The sequence below is a fragment of the Tursiops truncatus genome, chromosome 9, assembly GCF_011762595.2.
Source record: "Tursiops truncatus isolate mTurTru1 chromosome 9, mTurTru1.mat.Y, whole genome shotgun sequence".
Lineage (NCBI taxonomy): Eukaryota > Metazoa > Chordata > Mammalia > Artiodactyla > Delphinidae > Tursiops > Tursiops truncatus.
Genome location: NC_047042.1, coordinates 76,973,994 through 76,990,188, shown reverse-complemented (window position 1 = coordinate 76,990,188; position 16,195 = coordinate 76,973,994). Strand labels below are relative to the sequence as shown.

General features: G+C 39.1%; 1 pseudogene; it reads right to left on the bottom strand.

The window, feature by feature from the left end:
• Positions 1-564: 564 nt before the first annotated feature.
• Positions 565-12,504, bottom strand: LOC101320263 (glutathione peroxidase 7-like; annotated as a pseudogene).
• Between the last annotated feature and the right edge of the window lie 3,691 nt (positions 12,505-16,195).

The window sequence follows — 16,195 nt, the reverse complement described above, 5'->3', positions numbered from 1 at the left end:
TCAAGTTCTCAAAAAACCAGCTTTTGATATCATTGATATTCTCTATTACTTTTTTCCCGATTTTATTAACATATACACTGACATTTATTATTTCCTTCCTTTGGTTCACTCTGTTTAACTTACTCCTCCTTTCTAGTTTTTTAAATTGGAAGCTGAGGTCTTTGATTTAAGACCTTTTCACTTTTCTAATATAGACAGTTAGTACTATAAATTTTCTTCTAAGTTCTGCTATAGAGGAAGCCCACAAATTGTATTTTTTTTGGGGGGGGCTTCAAGTTTTTATTGATCACAACTTATTTTTTTGTCCATCTTCAGAAAATAATTTTTGAATGCCTTCTAGTTAGCTGTCACTGCCCTAGACACTTTCATAGGCCTTTCATCCTCATCTGCACAACAGCCCTGTGAGGTAGGAATTGGCCCCATTTTACAGAGTTCATAACCGGTAGGAGATTATTGCTTCAGATACTTCCATTTGCCACATGTTTTCATGGACTAGAGGTTCTTACTGAGTCATTTGGTCAGGAGCTCTCACTGGTCAGGGGTTCCTATAGGTTGCTCTAAGATTCAAAGAATCAAACTACTAGAATTTTCCTGCGACAGGAGTGATGGGGTCGGTGGGATAAGAGTGAAGGAAGTAGAGTCAGTAGTCTCTCCCTTTGTAGCACCATTTGAGTTTGCTTTGGTCACTTGTGCACAGCGGGGGGAGGGGAGGGGACAGTGGGAGAGGAGGGAAAGCGATTTTAAGTCTTCTCGCTTCTTCAGGGTGAGCTTCCTCCCAAGCACTGTAATCTGGGACCCGATCTCCTCCACCGACACGGTTGGGTCCCAAGCGCCCTACCACCTTTCCAACTGGGGCCACTAGGTACTTACAGAAGTTCCCGGTGGGCTCCTTCCCAGAAGCCTAGGTCAGGTACTTGAAGACAGGGTGGGCACCAGTGCCGGTGACTGCGATCTTGCTAAACATGGGGAAAGAGACACTGTAGGTGCGGCGGGCAAAGCTCTCCATCTCCTTCTGCTGTCGGGTGCCTGTTGGCCAAACTGGTTGCAGAGGAACGCAAGTACGTTGAAGTGATGGGACCGCAGGTCCCGCTGTAGCTGCTGCAGGGCCCGGTAGTGCTGGTCTGGGAAGCCTCAGTCGCTAGCCGTGTTCACCACCAGGGACACCGAGCCGCGGAGCTTCTCCAACGACACCATCTTGCCCCGGATGCTGACCGTCTTGAAGTCCTGCTGCCGCTGCGCGAAGGCGGCAGCCGCCAGGAGCAGCCACGCCGCAGCCAGTGCCGCCACCTGACTCGCTCCCCGGCAGGTGGCGTGGCAAGGGCAAAGGCAGGGCGCGGCGCACAAATTTTTATATGTTGTATTTTTGTTTTAATCAGATCAAAATTTCTAATTTCTCTTTTTATTTCTTGTGACCCATAGGTTATATCGAGGTGTGTTATTTGCTTTCCAAATATTTGGAGATTTTCTCCCCAAATATTTCTATTATGGAATACTTATTTCCTGCTACTGTGGTCAGAAAACATACTTGTATGATTTGAATTTTTTGAATTTATTGAAATATTAGTATGACTTGGAATATGGTCTACCTTGGAAGTGTAATGTGTGCATGAAGACAAGAATTTTGTATTCTGTTGCTGGGTATAATGTTCTATAAATGTGAATTATGCCAGTTGGTTAATAATGATGTTCAAATTTGCTATATCCTTATTGATCTTTTCTCTACTTGTTCTATCAATTATTGAAAGATATTGAAATCTTCTACTGTTATGGCTTTGTCTATTTCTCATTGTAGTTTTGTCAGTTTTCATTTCATGTAGTTTGAAGTTCTCTTATGTGTATAAATGTCTAGGATTATTATGTCCTCTTGATGAATTGACCTATTTATCATTAGGAAATGGCCTTCTTTATATCTGATAGTATTCTTTGTTCTGAAATCTACTTTTTCTGATATTGATATAAAGATTTCAGCTTTCTTTTGATTGCTGTTAACATGGTGTATCTTTTACCATCCTCATACGTGTAACCTATTTGTGTCTTTATATTTGAAGTGAATTTCTTATGGGCAGCCTATTGTTGTGTCTTGTTTATTTATCCAGCTGGAAAACCTCTGCCTATTAATTGGGGTGTTTAGACCATTTAGACCGTTTAGACCATATTTTGTGGTTTTCCATATGGTTTGATTTAAATCTATCATTTTGCTGCTTGATTTCTATTTCTCCCACCAGTTCTTTATTCCCTTTTCCAAAATGTTCTGGCCTCTTTGGGATTAACTGAACACTTTTTGTGATTTAATTTTAATTCATTTGTTGGCTGAATGGCTGTAAATCTTTGTTCTGCTATTTTATGGATGCTTTAAAGATTGTAGTTTACATCTTTAGATCATTACACTCTCCCTTCAAATGATGTTATACCATTTAATCAATAGTATGCTAACTTTAGAGTGTGCTTCCATGTCTTCTGTGCCAGCCTTTGAACTAACATGGACATACATTTTACTTTTACATTTATTATAAACCCCATGATACATGGTGTCTACTTTTGTTTAAACAATTAGTATTGTTTAAGGTAGTTTTTTTCATGCATATCATACCTCAGATTTACTGAGGTATGATATGCAATTATAATTTTCATCAAATTTGGAATGTTTTTAAGCATTATATCTTCAAAATTATTCAGTCCCATCCTCCAACTCCTCTCCTTCTGTGACTCCAATTACATGTGTATTTTTTTTATACAGCAGGCTCTTATTAGTTATCTCTTTTATACATATTAGTGTATATATATCAATCCCAATCTCCCAATTCATCCCACCACCACCACTCCCGCCACTTTCCCCCCTTGGTGTCCATACGTTTGTTCTCTACATCTGTGTCTCTATTTCTGCCCTGCAAACTGGTTCATCTGTACCATTTTTCTAGGTCCCACATATATGCATTAATATACCATATTAGTTTTTCTCTTTCTGACTTACTTCACTCTGTATGATAGTCTCTAGATCCATCCACATCTCTACAAATGACCCAATTTCATTCCTTTTTATGGCTGAGTAATATTCCATTGTATATATGTACCACATCTTCTTTAACCATTCGTCTGTCAATGGGCATTTAGGTTGCTTCCATGACCTGGCTATTGTAAATAGTGCTGCAATGAACATTGGGGTGCATGTGTCTTTTTGAATTATGGTTTTCTCTGGGTATACGCCCAGTAGTGGGATTGCTGGGTCGTATGGTAGTTCTATTTTTAGTTTTTTAAGGAAGCTCCATACTGTTCTCCATAGTGGCTGTATCAGTTTACATTCCCACCAACAGTGCAAGAGGGTTCCCTTTTCTCCACACCCTCTCCAGCATTTGTTGTTTGTAGATTTTCTGATGATGCCCATTCTAACTGGTGTGAGGTGATACCTCACTGTAGTTTTGATTTGCATTTCTCTAATGATTAGTGATGTTGAGCAGCTTTTCATGTGCTTCCTGGCCATCTGTATGTCTTCTTTGGAGAAATGTCTATTTAGGTCTTCTGCCCATTTTTTGACTGGGTTGTTTGTTTTTTTTAATATTGAGCTGCATGAGCTGTTTGTGTATTTTGGAGATTAATCCTTTGTCCGTTGATTCATTTGCAAATATTTTCTTCCTAAACAATTAGTATCTTTTAAAGAGCTTTACATAATAGTACAAAGCTCCTTCATGTTTTGCCCAGGTAGTTATGTATTTTCTGGTGCTCTTCATTCCTTGTGTGGATCGAATTTCCTTCTGGCATCATTTTGTTCAGCCTGAAGGTCATTCTTTAACATGTCTTGGCGTGCAGGTGTGTAATGAATTCTTTCAACCTCTGTATATCTGAAAGTCTTTAATTTGCCTTTGTTCTTGAAAGATATGTTCTAAGTTTTTTCTTTCAGTGTAATAAAGATATTGCTCTACTATCTTTTTCTTGCATTGTTTCTGGTGACAAATTTGATGTAGTCCTTATCTTTGTTCCTCTTACATAGTGTGCCATTTTTTCTTTGACTGCTTTTAAGTTTTTTTGTTTGTTTGTTTCTCACAGGTTTTGAGCCATTTAATTACAATGTGACTTGAGGTAGTTTTTTTCATGCATATCATACCTCAGATTTACTGAGGTATGATATGCAATTATAATTTTCATCAAATTTGGAATGTTTTTAAGCATTATACCTTCAAAAATTATTCAGTCCCATCCTCCAACTCCTCTCCTTCTGTGACTCCAATTACATGTGTATTAGGCTGCTTAAAACTGCCCCACAGCTCACTGTTGCTTTTCCACTTCTTTTTTGATTCCCTTTGCTCTATGTATTTCCTTTCTGATAGATTCTGTTGTCATGTTTTCATTACATTAATTTTTCTTTTTGCCATTTATTCCATCTAGTGTTTTTATTTTAGTCTTTAGAATTTTTATTAAGGTCTTTAAATTTTTAAAATATCTTCCATGTCTCTACATACCTTTTTGAATACATGGACTACAGTTTAACTGTTTTAGTGTTCCTGTTTGATAATTCTAACGTATGTATTGGTTCTGGGTTGGTCCTACTCAATTGAATTACTTCTTATGAGTCATATTTTCTTGCTTCTTTGCATGTCTGATAATTTTTGATTGGCATTGTGAATTTCACCAGGCATTGTAAATTTTACTTTATTGGGTACAGTTTATGTCTATTTTTATAAATATTATTGCACTTTGTTCTGTGAGGTAGTTACATTTCTTAAGAAATTGATTATTTCAGGTGTTACTTTTAAGATTTGTTAGGTATCAGAGCAGTGCTTATTTTTTAGCTAATCATTTTCTATTACTGAGGTAAAAAAAACTTGTGTGTACTCTACTACTGTCCCTCAGTTTTTGAGGGTTATTTAATTTGGGTGGTGGCAACAGGCACTATTCCCTGCCTTGTGTGAGCATTGGGCATTGTAACCCTTAATTATTTTGGGTGGTTCTTTCCCAAGCCTCATGTAGTTTCCTCAGTGCATGCATGGATCAGTACACAGGTGAATACTTACAGGGGTGACTTACAGATCTTCAGGTATTATGATATTCTTTCTGTGTGCAATTTCTCCTTTTGCTACTCTTTCCTGAGAACCCCAGATGCTTCTGTCTCTTTGGAGTATCAGTTCCATCTTCTCGGCTCAGGGAGTCTCCAATCTCCACCTGGTTTTTTCCTTCCTCCACTATGCTCTGGAAACTCTCTCATGACAGTCATAGGGCTCGTCTCTTTGTTTCCCATCTCTTAGTGATCGCTGTCTTTTGTTGCCTGATGTCAGTGCCTTGCAAGTCATTGTCTCGTATATTTTCAGTTTTTTGTTGTTTCAGGTAGGAGGATAGATCTTGTCCCTGTTTCTCCATCTTGGGTGGAAGCAGAAGTCTATAACTTTTTAAAAAGGGAAAATATATTAACAATTTCAAACAACTGACTAGGGATCAATTTTGAAGCATCAACTGTTTTTAAGTCAGGTATTGGCTGTATAATCATCTCTTTCATTCAGAATTAGGAAAAAATAAGAAAACTAAGATAACTTTCACTGTATTGTGCAATAAGAATTGTTTATAATGAGACCTTAAGATACTTAAAATAAGCTGAAATATCTTTTTTTATATAAATTAATTTAATTTACTTGTTTTTGCCTGCGTCGGGTCTTTGTTGCCACGCACGGGCTTTTCTCTAGTTGTGGCGAGCGGGGGCTACTCTTCGTTGTGGTGCGCAGGCTTCTCATTGCGGTGGCTTCTCTTGTTGCGGAGCAAGGGCTCTAGGTGCGTGGGCTTCGGTAGTTGTGGCATGTGGGCTTCAGTAGTTGTGGCTCACGGGCTCTAGAGCGCAGGCTCAGTAGTTGTGGTGCACAGGCTTAGTTGCTCTGTGGCATGTGGGATCTTCACGGACCAGGGCTCGAACCCGTGTCCTCTTCATTGGCAGGTGCATTCTCGACCACTGCGCCACCAGGGAAGCCCTGAAACATCTTTTGAGATATCAAAAACATGTTAGACTATTTTGGCAGAGTTTTACAGTTCCAAATTATCTTGCATTCTAATAAATAGCTCTTATGTATATGGTAACTCTAGAGAATACTTGTATCATTTTTCAGCTATTTAGGATAAAGTCCAGGACTGATTGTCCTAAAGGTCTTAATCATTTTATACTGTTTTCTAGCAAGTTTATTTTCTCTTCCCTCTCTGCCTCTCCTGAGTGGTTTTTATTAGCATTGATGGTGAAAGTAAAGATCATAGTATTGAGTTTTAGATTTCCAGTTTCTTGCCTTTTTTCTTTCTTAGACTTTTTTGCTAGAGTATATTTTTAATGTACTACTGCTTTCTAAATGTTTTTCTAAAATATTAATAACTTATATGCTACAATGTTAATATCAGTATGCAAAGAGATATTTTGTGTTTGGAAACGATAAGGTAGTTTATTAAATGGTATTCATTTTTACAAGATTTTATACATGCTTATATATATGTGTATATATATATTTTGCACCTCTCTATAGGAAGAATCATTATGTTGCTAAGCAACAATGACTGAATACATACATACATACATACATAGAATCATGGTGGACATTAGTTTTTGCCTGTATTTTAGCTTTTGAAGGCAAGATAAAGTGTTTCCTGTTTAATAAAAGTAGCTGTAGCAACAACATAAGTAAGTCAAGGAGAGATGCAGAGAAATTGGTAACATAAATATCTAAAACAACCAAATTTACCGTTCAAAATATAAGACAAATGTTTATGTGGCCTTCTACATAAGTCAGGGATGAGCAGTCCATAGCCACCCTGTGCAAAGAGACAGCCACTGATTGAATTTTAAGGTGAACATTTAGGCTACTGTCTCCGTGTTGCTACTTTGCAAATATGCTCATCGATTCACATTCATCACTAAACACGATGACAACGTTCTCACTGATGATCTTTCATTCTTTTGGAAGTAAGTAATCTAAATTGTAAAAAATGCATATTGTCTCCTTGTGGAGTGCCATAAGGGTATATTCATTTTGGATAAATGAAAAGAAATTAATCATCTCAACATTTTAATTTCTTTTGTAAGTTAGTGTTTATGCAAAAATAGTTGCCTACTATTGACACTTGTGATTTTACTTAATACTGCAGATACCACCTAATCATCTCAAACCTAATTGTGTACTGTACAATTTCATTTTTAAGTTCTGCAATTTCTGCCCTTGTAAACAATGTTAAGTCTAATCCTTTCAGATGTTTGAGGATATGTCACTGCTAGCCACATTTTCCTTAAATGCTTTTTATTTTTTAAAAATTTTAAATGTTTTTTATACAATTTTAAAGGTTACTTTCCATTTACAGTTATTATAAAATATTGGCTATATTCCCGTGTAGTATAATACATCCTTGAGCCTACCTTATACCCAATAGTCACGCTTTTTAAATTCTTATGTCAGTAGTCCACCAAAGAAGTAGAAAAACTGCGTAGGCAGTGATGGCTTTTGTCATTCAATGCCATTTTTGTCATTCAATTATAGCACCATATAGTAAGTTATATGTCAAGTCTAAACTTAATGAATTACAGAAGGACACTTACAAGATTTAAGAACAGTGTAGGAACTGCTCTATGGCTTAATTTAACCCTCTAGGTTGATTTTATTTGATTCCAAAAGTACTCTCAAGGGGCACTATTCTGAGTACCATCAGCAACTCCAAAGCAACACAAGCCATGATTTCTATCCTCAAGGAGTTTATAGTCTATTTGATGAGATGAGACATGTCTAACTTACCACCATTTTTGAAAATTCAGATTTCAGTACAAATTCTTGATCAGGACTCTAGAAAAAGTGTCAGATAAGATTTATGTCTTCTTTTCACCCTTACTACAAACAACACACACACACACACACACACACTTCTTGGATATTTTCTGCAAAACAAAAACAACATGCAAGCAAACATCAAACACTTTTGCAGCAGTTTCATTTAGACAGTGAATAGCATGAGTAATAGGTAAAGTTGAAGCTCTTGTAATTTTTGTGTGTTTTGAGAGGAAAAACTTTGGACTTTCGGGAATGTCAATGAACCATGATGATAGCTGGCAAATATCAAAGGCTTCTGCAGACTGATATAGAGGCTATTATGCAGTGGGTAAGATGTTTAGGAGAGAAAGTCAGTTCAAATGTTGACCTGTGCATCTTCCATGACCTTTGAGACCCAGGGAGAGAAATATCTTGGACGAAGTACATAGAAAAATAACACCTAACTTCAATATTGTAACTTTTAAGAAAAATCTTCTTTCTGTAGAAAAAAGAGAAATCTATGACAAAATTGCTAAGGTAGGCTACAAGCTTGGAATATGTTTTTTTTTTTGGCCTTGCTATGCAGCATGTGGGATCTTAGTTCCCTGACCAGGGATCAAACCTGTGCCCCCTGCAGTGGAAGCGTGGAGTCTTAACCACTGGACTGCCAGGGAAGTCCCCAGAATATATTTTTTGGTCCAAGCTCTGGAACATATTTACGATGAGTAAGTGGTACTGCTTGACTTAAGGCACTACTAAAAGCTATGTTTTGTTCTTAGAGGTTGTTTGTTATCACATTAGGAGAAAAAACTCTTGAACTCTGGCTGGAGAGTGCTGCAGAATTGAGAAGTGGAAATGCTGTTGGGAATGCTTGGGGAGCTTGAGTCATGTAGTTTTATGTTTTAAACATTGATAAGCCTTTTATCACCATATGTGAGAACTTCTGGCAATTGGACCCTAAAGCTGGAATCATGGAGAAAGATGAGCAGTTTCATGGCACATTGCTAACTATAGTTCAAAAGGAGGATGAAAATGACTGCAGATAACTGTAGTCTGTAAATGATACTCCAGAAATTGGTGACTGTAACAGTGATTCTCAAACTGTGTTGCAGAGAACCTTAGGGCTCTGAGAAGGCATCTTAGGTGCTTCCTGGTTGCAATAGTTGGGGGTAGAAAGGGTTTCAGTCCCGCTGATTTTACTCTAATTAGGAGGCTATACCTTTATATGTTTTATATATGGGGATTCTGTGAAAGCTTTCATTTCAAAAGAAGTTTTGACCTTTCCTGGAATAAATCTGAGAATTGTTTTTTCAGAATTAGAGCATCAGAATAAGCACTTGAGTTAATTCCTAATTAATAGAATTATTATGAACCGTGAAGCTCTTTTGTATCACCCAGCCACCCAGTGGCTGACACAAAAGAAGACAAGAAATCATTAGAATGTAGATAAGTAACTGTATTTTGAATTGAAAAGTTAAAGGAAATTGCTCCATTGTTCTGTGAATTTAAGATAATTCTTGAATACTGGGTACATAATTTTTGAATCTCAGGATTGAACTTTACCAGTGTGTGAGGTAGACAAGGATAAGATCACCCTTATTTCCTGCTGGGTTTTACCAGTTTAAATGTGTATGTCAAAATGTTTCTGGGTCACCAGTTGGTCACTTTCTAGTTGCTCATATAAAACGCTGTATGAACAGCCTGAAGATTCTTGGCCTGCTCAAAACACCGATTGTGTTTGGAATATACTGATGACAAAAAGAGGGAGACTAAATCCAGAGAAGACATCATATGCCTGATCTAATCTCACCTGAAGTCTGTTTAAATGGGATAGGTGTAGGGCTTCCCTGGTGGCGCAGTGGTTGAGAGTCTGCCTGCCGATGCAGGGGACACGGGTTCGTGCCCCGGTCCGGGAAGATCCCACGTGCCGCGCAGCGGCTGGGCCCGTGAGCCATGGCCGCTGAGCCTGCGCGTCCCGAGCCTGTGCTCCGCAAACGGGAGAGGCCACAACAGTAAGAGGCCCACATACCGCAAAAAAAAAAAAAAAAAAAAAATGGGATAGGTGTAAAACATAGTGTTACTCAATCACAGGCCATAGTGTAGGGCCACACTCTGTAAAGGGCCAGTCCATGATGAAGTAAAAAGCTTGCATGGGAATGCAAATCAATTCACTAGATCCTTCACTGAGAAAGTCTTAATGTGGAAAAAAAATGTCAGAGGAACTGGATGGTGTGCTTAGTGATGGCAACAGACTGAACGCTTATGTTCCCCCCAAATTCATATGTTGAAATCCTAACTCTCAAGGTGATGGCATTAGGAGGTGGGGCCTTTGGGGTGATGTCACGAGGGAAGAGCCCTCATGAGTAGAATTGGTGCTCTTATAAAAGAGACCCAAGAAAACTCCTTTGCCTCTTTAGTCATGTGACGTTACAGCAAGAAGACAACTGTCTAGAAGTGGGCTCTCACCAGGCACTGAATCTCCCACATCTTGATCTTTGACTTCCAACCTCTAGAATTGTGAGAAATAAATTTCTATTGTTTATAAGCTACCCAGTCTATGGTATTTTGCTGTAGCAGCTGTCAGGGAGGAAGAAATTTTCTTGTACCCTTCTAGGTTCTTCTGGCTGGCCTAAAAATTAAATTGGCATGAAACAGCTTCACAGGAGAAAAATCAAACAAATGTTTAATAATACATATACATGGGAGAGACCCAGGAAAGCTGAGTAGCTCACCAAAATGGCTGAAACCTTCACCTTAACATACCATCTTCAGCTACAGACAAAAGATGTTGAGGGTAGTAGTTTGGGATCTCAAAGGGGAGGAGGTCAACTGACCTAGAGAAGGAAAAGCAAATGTTTGGTAAACAGATGTTTGCTAGGCTATGCAGAGACAACGGGACACAGAGGAACTTTAACAGATTTTGCTAGGCTTCTTCCTGTCCACATAGCACAGCTCCTGTCCTGGAACAGGCCCTCTATCTGCACTCTTCAGGCAATTAGGAAGGAGGAAGATCCACGTTGATTCCTGAGTCTTTGGGGCTTTGATTGTTTTCAGCACAAAATAATTTGCATGCCAAAGAGACATTTTGGGGTGGGAAAATTTTGCTCCCCTTCATCCCCAAGTGGACTAAGACAGTGACATCGATGATTTACATTCTGACACAAGCTCCTTATTGCATTACATACTGGTAACAAAACAGATCACGTTCAGGAAGCTGGTCTACAGACTCATTTTGAATAGTACTTATGTAAAAAATCCTTTAGAAACTATCTCTGACACGAGTTATCCACAGATCTGGATATTAAGACTTCAACAATGACCTTATCAGCAATATTGAAGAGGGAAGGGTTTCTTCTCCATAAATGCTATGAAGGTAGAAGCTCTAGGAAAAAAACCAGGTTACAGTGGTAGAGGTGATATATAATTTGATGAACATGCCTGGTATGCGTCAGAGCCCACTTAGTTATCAAGTACCTGCTGGCATAGGAGAGAGTGTGACAAAATGAAGAGGTTAAAGTGCTGGACATCACACACTGTATTTATGTTAAAGTTTTAGCGATTCAGAATTTAATTAGGGGGACTGCATGGCATGACAGTTATGTGTGGGAGTGTGGGGCTGTACTGCTTGAGTTAGAAAACTAGTGACCACATTTCCCAGCTGTGAAAATTCAGATTAATATAACCTCACTAAGCTTCAGTTTTATTAACTATAAAACAGGAGCAATGATAATCATACCTACCTAAAAGAGTAAGGATGAAATAAAATATTCATGTAGAGCACTCAACATATAACACACTAAATACATGTTCGCTATTGTAATTTTTTGTACCAAACTAAAGTATTTTCTATAGTACTTGACCAAACACTAAAATAAATCATAGATATTCTTAAGTATTATTAAATGAATAGGAAGAAAATGTATGCTGTGGGGGAGAGGATCACCCCAAACTTCAAAGTTTATATCGTGGAAGGATATACATTTATTAAAGGTGATAAAATTCTGTACCTAGGTTTGGTAAGCTGAAGATGGCAGAGAAGCAAACCAATGTGTTTCAGACTCAGTGAATCCTGAAGATTTCCGGAAACAAATATAGGTTCTTCCTTTGAAATTTTCTGCTTGACCGTGCAGGAGTCACCTGTAAGAATCACTTACAGGTCACTCATCTAAATCCACTCCTGGATACTTTTCTAAAAGTTGCAATTTCAGGGAAATAGTCTATTTATTCATAATAGCAATTTCTTCTGTATTGGAAGAGACTCTTACTTTAGATGCTAGTAAAACAGGACTCACTGAAAGAGACAAAGAGTATATAATGTCATGCAAGTCAAGAGGCTATACCACGGAAAAAGTATCCTTAAACATAAATCCCATGACATCAGAGCCATGCTTGGTATCTCTTGGAGGACTCTTATTCAAGGACCTATCATGAGATGAATAATTGCTGAACCACTAAAAAGGAAAATACCAACAATATTAACTAACTTTCGCTTGTTTCCATTGGGAGGAGTCTAATTGGAACCAGCCTTAGGCAGATACAACAGGTGCACTAAGGTCCTGACTGCCACTCCTACACCCACAAAGAGAAAAATGGTGCCCTCTTCCCACCATTCAGGTACTCCCGAGACTAGGTCTGGTGAAGAAGGACTAGTGCTCAAAGAGGTCAGCTCTTAGAGAAAGTACTTGAAAACCAGGGTGTCGGCAACATCAGAATGACACAGAAGCCTCACCTGGATCCAAGCCCTAGCCATGTCCTAATGCTGGGAGAGGGGCAGACTGCTATGGACTGGAGAGGGCGTCATCACATATGAGACATGTCTGTCTCACTACCTTTTTATTTTGACATATCATGTGACCACCATTCCTTCAACTGTGTATTTTACACTGCTCACTCTAATAACTTTTCACTGTGGTCTTAACTAGTGCTGTTAAAAAGGCATCACTTTGAGAGAGTGTACCCTCTGGAAGACTCGCTCTCTCATTTTATTCCAGACTCTGCCTACGTGTCACATCTTCGAGGACTTCGAGGACTTCCCCACCTCCTTACTCGCTCTAAATCCTCTTCCAACTTTCTATTTCTTCTTAAAATTTTGTCAGTACCCTGTGTTATTTCTGGTCTATCTATACAACTCAAGTCAGCTCCTAGAAAGTACCAGTTCTCCAAAACAAAGATTTATGACTTCAAGATCCAGTGCTTTTAAATCTTTTGTGAACTATGTTTCTTCTTCCAGTGTGTTTCTTTGGGCTTCCCTGGTGGCGCAGCGGTTGAGAATCTGCCTGCTAATGCAGGGGACACGGGTTCGAGCCCTGGTCTGGGAGGATCCCACATGCCGCAGAGCAACTAGGCCCGTGAGCCACAACTACTGAGCCTGCGTGTCTGGAACCTGTGCTCTGCAACAAGAGAGGCCGCGATACTGAGAGGCAGGCGCACCACAATGAAGAGTGGCCCCCGCTTGCCACAACTAGAGAAAGCCCTCGCACAGAAACAAAGACCCAACACAGCAAAAATAAATAAACTCCTACCCCCAACATCTTCTTTAAAAAAAAAAAATGTGTTTCTTCTATGAACTGTGCCTCTTCCTCAGATATATCTCTGTAATTATTCCTCTTACTACCTTCTTGTAGCAGATGTCTTGCTATACATGGGGTCAGAGGAGGCTTGGAAGGGAGACTGCCTGAGTTTCTATGTCAAGCTCCATAGACGCTGCTAGTGTTTAAGGGTTTAAGGTTTCTACCACCATTTATAAAGAGCTGCTATATCCAGTTACATAATATTTAGAGGCACGTGTCTTCTAAATCCGGTTCTAGAGCTATTGACAGAGAAAAGGGTGTACAAGTGTTGAGCTGGGAGCTGGTTGCTTTCTTCAACTAAAATTGTCCAAATGGCACTTCCTGATGAGTCATGGAAAGTCTGTGGATTCCCGTGTCATTACCAAGGTTACTGAAGCTCTCTGCTCTCCGAGCACATTTTCAACAGGGCTGGTTCTATAAAGAAACAGACAAGGCAGCTATTTTGTCTAATGTGAGGGCCCTCAAAAGGCTAGTCTGAATACAAATTTTATTCATATTTCCTTGATTTAAAATTCCTACCATAGTCACCTTCTAGAGATACACATCTCCTAAATAAATAAAGATTTTTTTTTTCTCTAAACACTAGAGTTACAAATTACCTACCTGACACATTACAGGGGTTAGTCACCCGATCAATATTTCATCACATGTTTCTTTAATCAGGAGAGCTCAGGTATCTGGCATGCGAATGAAGAGTGGCAGTTGGTTATGAGAATTAAATAAGATATTGTATGGAGAACACTCAGCACTTAGAAGATGCTGAAGAAATAGCAGCTTTCATTACAGAGAAAAAAACAGATTGAATAAATGATTATTATAAACCTAATAATAACCTCTTTATGATATTGTTCCTCAAATTCTATGTAATTGTTATGAGAACCAGAAACATTGCTGCCACGTGTGCTCTTGCAGACCCAAGATCTTTAAAAAGAAGCCCAGGTGGTTTTCTCTTTATCATTTCTAATTCTGAACTATTCACACCAAAATGTAAATGATTAATATCAAATCAGTCTTCAGTATGGAGAAGAGAACACCAAAATGCCAGGTAACTTAATAGGAGGCAGGTGTGCAACAGTAAAAGCAATGCTGATTTCTTCTTGCGTCAGTCTGACAGACTTTATGTCCCTTTCCTTTTGACTTAGCCTCATGTTCTTCAGTCACTGAGGGCCCTGTCCACTGACTCAGTAAACTCTAGATTTCCTGAATGCTAACATTTCCTCGGATGCTTGCCAAATGAAGACTCCAATTTACTTCTAATGTCAGGAGACACTTTAATTTCCTCATCACTATTACCATTTCTCCCCGTGCTACTTATTTTCTCAAGTGAAGACACAGTAGAATAAGGAAAGCGAATGCTTGAACAATCTCTCCGATGATTTGTGAGATATCAATAGGGGATTTATTTGATTTTCCTTTTGGCTTTTGCAGACTTGGGGCAACAACGTTTATCCATAGGTTCTAATCTTTCTGGAACTATGACGTTGATGTCCAATGGGGTCCCCTTATGTAGACTTTGTGACCAAAAGTTTTAACAAACATATGCCATTCATAACACTCTGATTAGAGAAGGAAAAACAGTCTCATTTCCTATGACAGACAAGATCCAATTTCCTCTGGAAAATCACCAAAGCAGACCTCCTTCATCAAACCTACTGGTTCGGGACTTCCCTGGTGGCACAGTAGTTAAGAATCTGCCTGCCAGTGCAGGGGATACGGGTTCGATCCCTGGTCCGGGAAGATCCCACATGCCACGGAGCAACTAAGCCCATGCGCCACAACTACTGAGCCTGTGCTCTAGAGCCTGTGAGCCAGAACTACTGAAGCCTGCACACCTAGAGCCCATGCTCCACAACAAGAGAAGCCACTGCAATGAGAAGCCTGTGCACCGCAAGGAAGAGTAGCCTCTTCTCGCCACAACTAGAGAAAGCCCGTGCGCAGTAACAAAGACCCAACCCAGCCAAAAATAAATGAATAAATTAAATAAATTTTAAAAAAAGTCACTTGGAAAACAAACTTATAAGACATTTATAGAATCTGTTACATTTTTTACAATTTTTTCCCTTAATCTTTTATTATTGTCTAACCCATATCTCACTCAATAGAAATTTTGCTTAGAGGCGTGCCCACAAGGTAACTTGGTTTTCATTTCATTCATATTGTGTTGGCTTACATATTAAATAAATAATGAAAGTATTAAATACAAATGACGTAGAGAGTGGAACAAATCAACTGCTGCTTGGTAAGCATAGAGCTCACAGGCAGGGGGAGATGGGCACAGTGCACTGGAGAGATATTACCTGTCAGGAGCTTTGAGCAAGCATGGACAACGGTCCATGTGCTTTCATGGGGAGTGGGAAGGGTGATGGTGAATTCAGCGTGCTGCTGCGTTTGTTCAGTAAAGATTGGCTAAAAGACCTTTACCCTATGTACAAAGTGCTTGGAGAGCGGAGTGGAGCTACTGAATATTTCTGCTTGGATTTGGTCTGAGATAGACACCACAGAGAACATGTCATTTGCCTCCGGATCTTAAACGAATTCAACAGGTTAAAGAAAAAACTCAGTTGAGGAGTTGGCAAAAGGCAAGAGGGCTTTCACAGTGAGGAAACAGTATATGGAAACCAGAGAGGGAAGAACCATGGAAATACGTTTCAGCCACACTTTCCTAATGCCCACTTGGGAAATGTGGCCAAAGAATAGGGTGCCTGAAATGAAGTGAACAGATAGTATGATTTTAATCGCTATGTTCAATTTTTCAATGAGTCTACACTATTCACCCCAGAACATCTAAGAAGCTCTCTGGACATTCAGCTCATTTTTATGTCAACTTGCTAAAATTTCTGAATAGGTTCATCCACTAAACCTCCTTACATT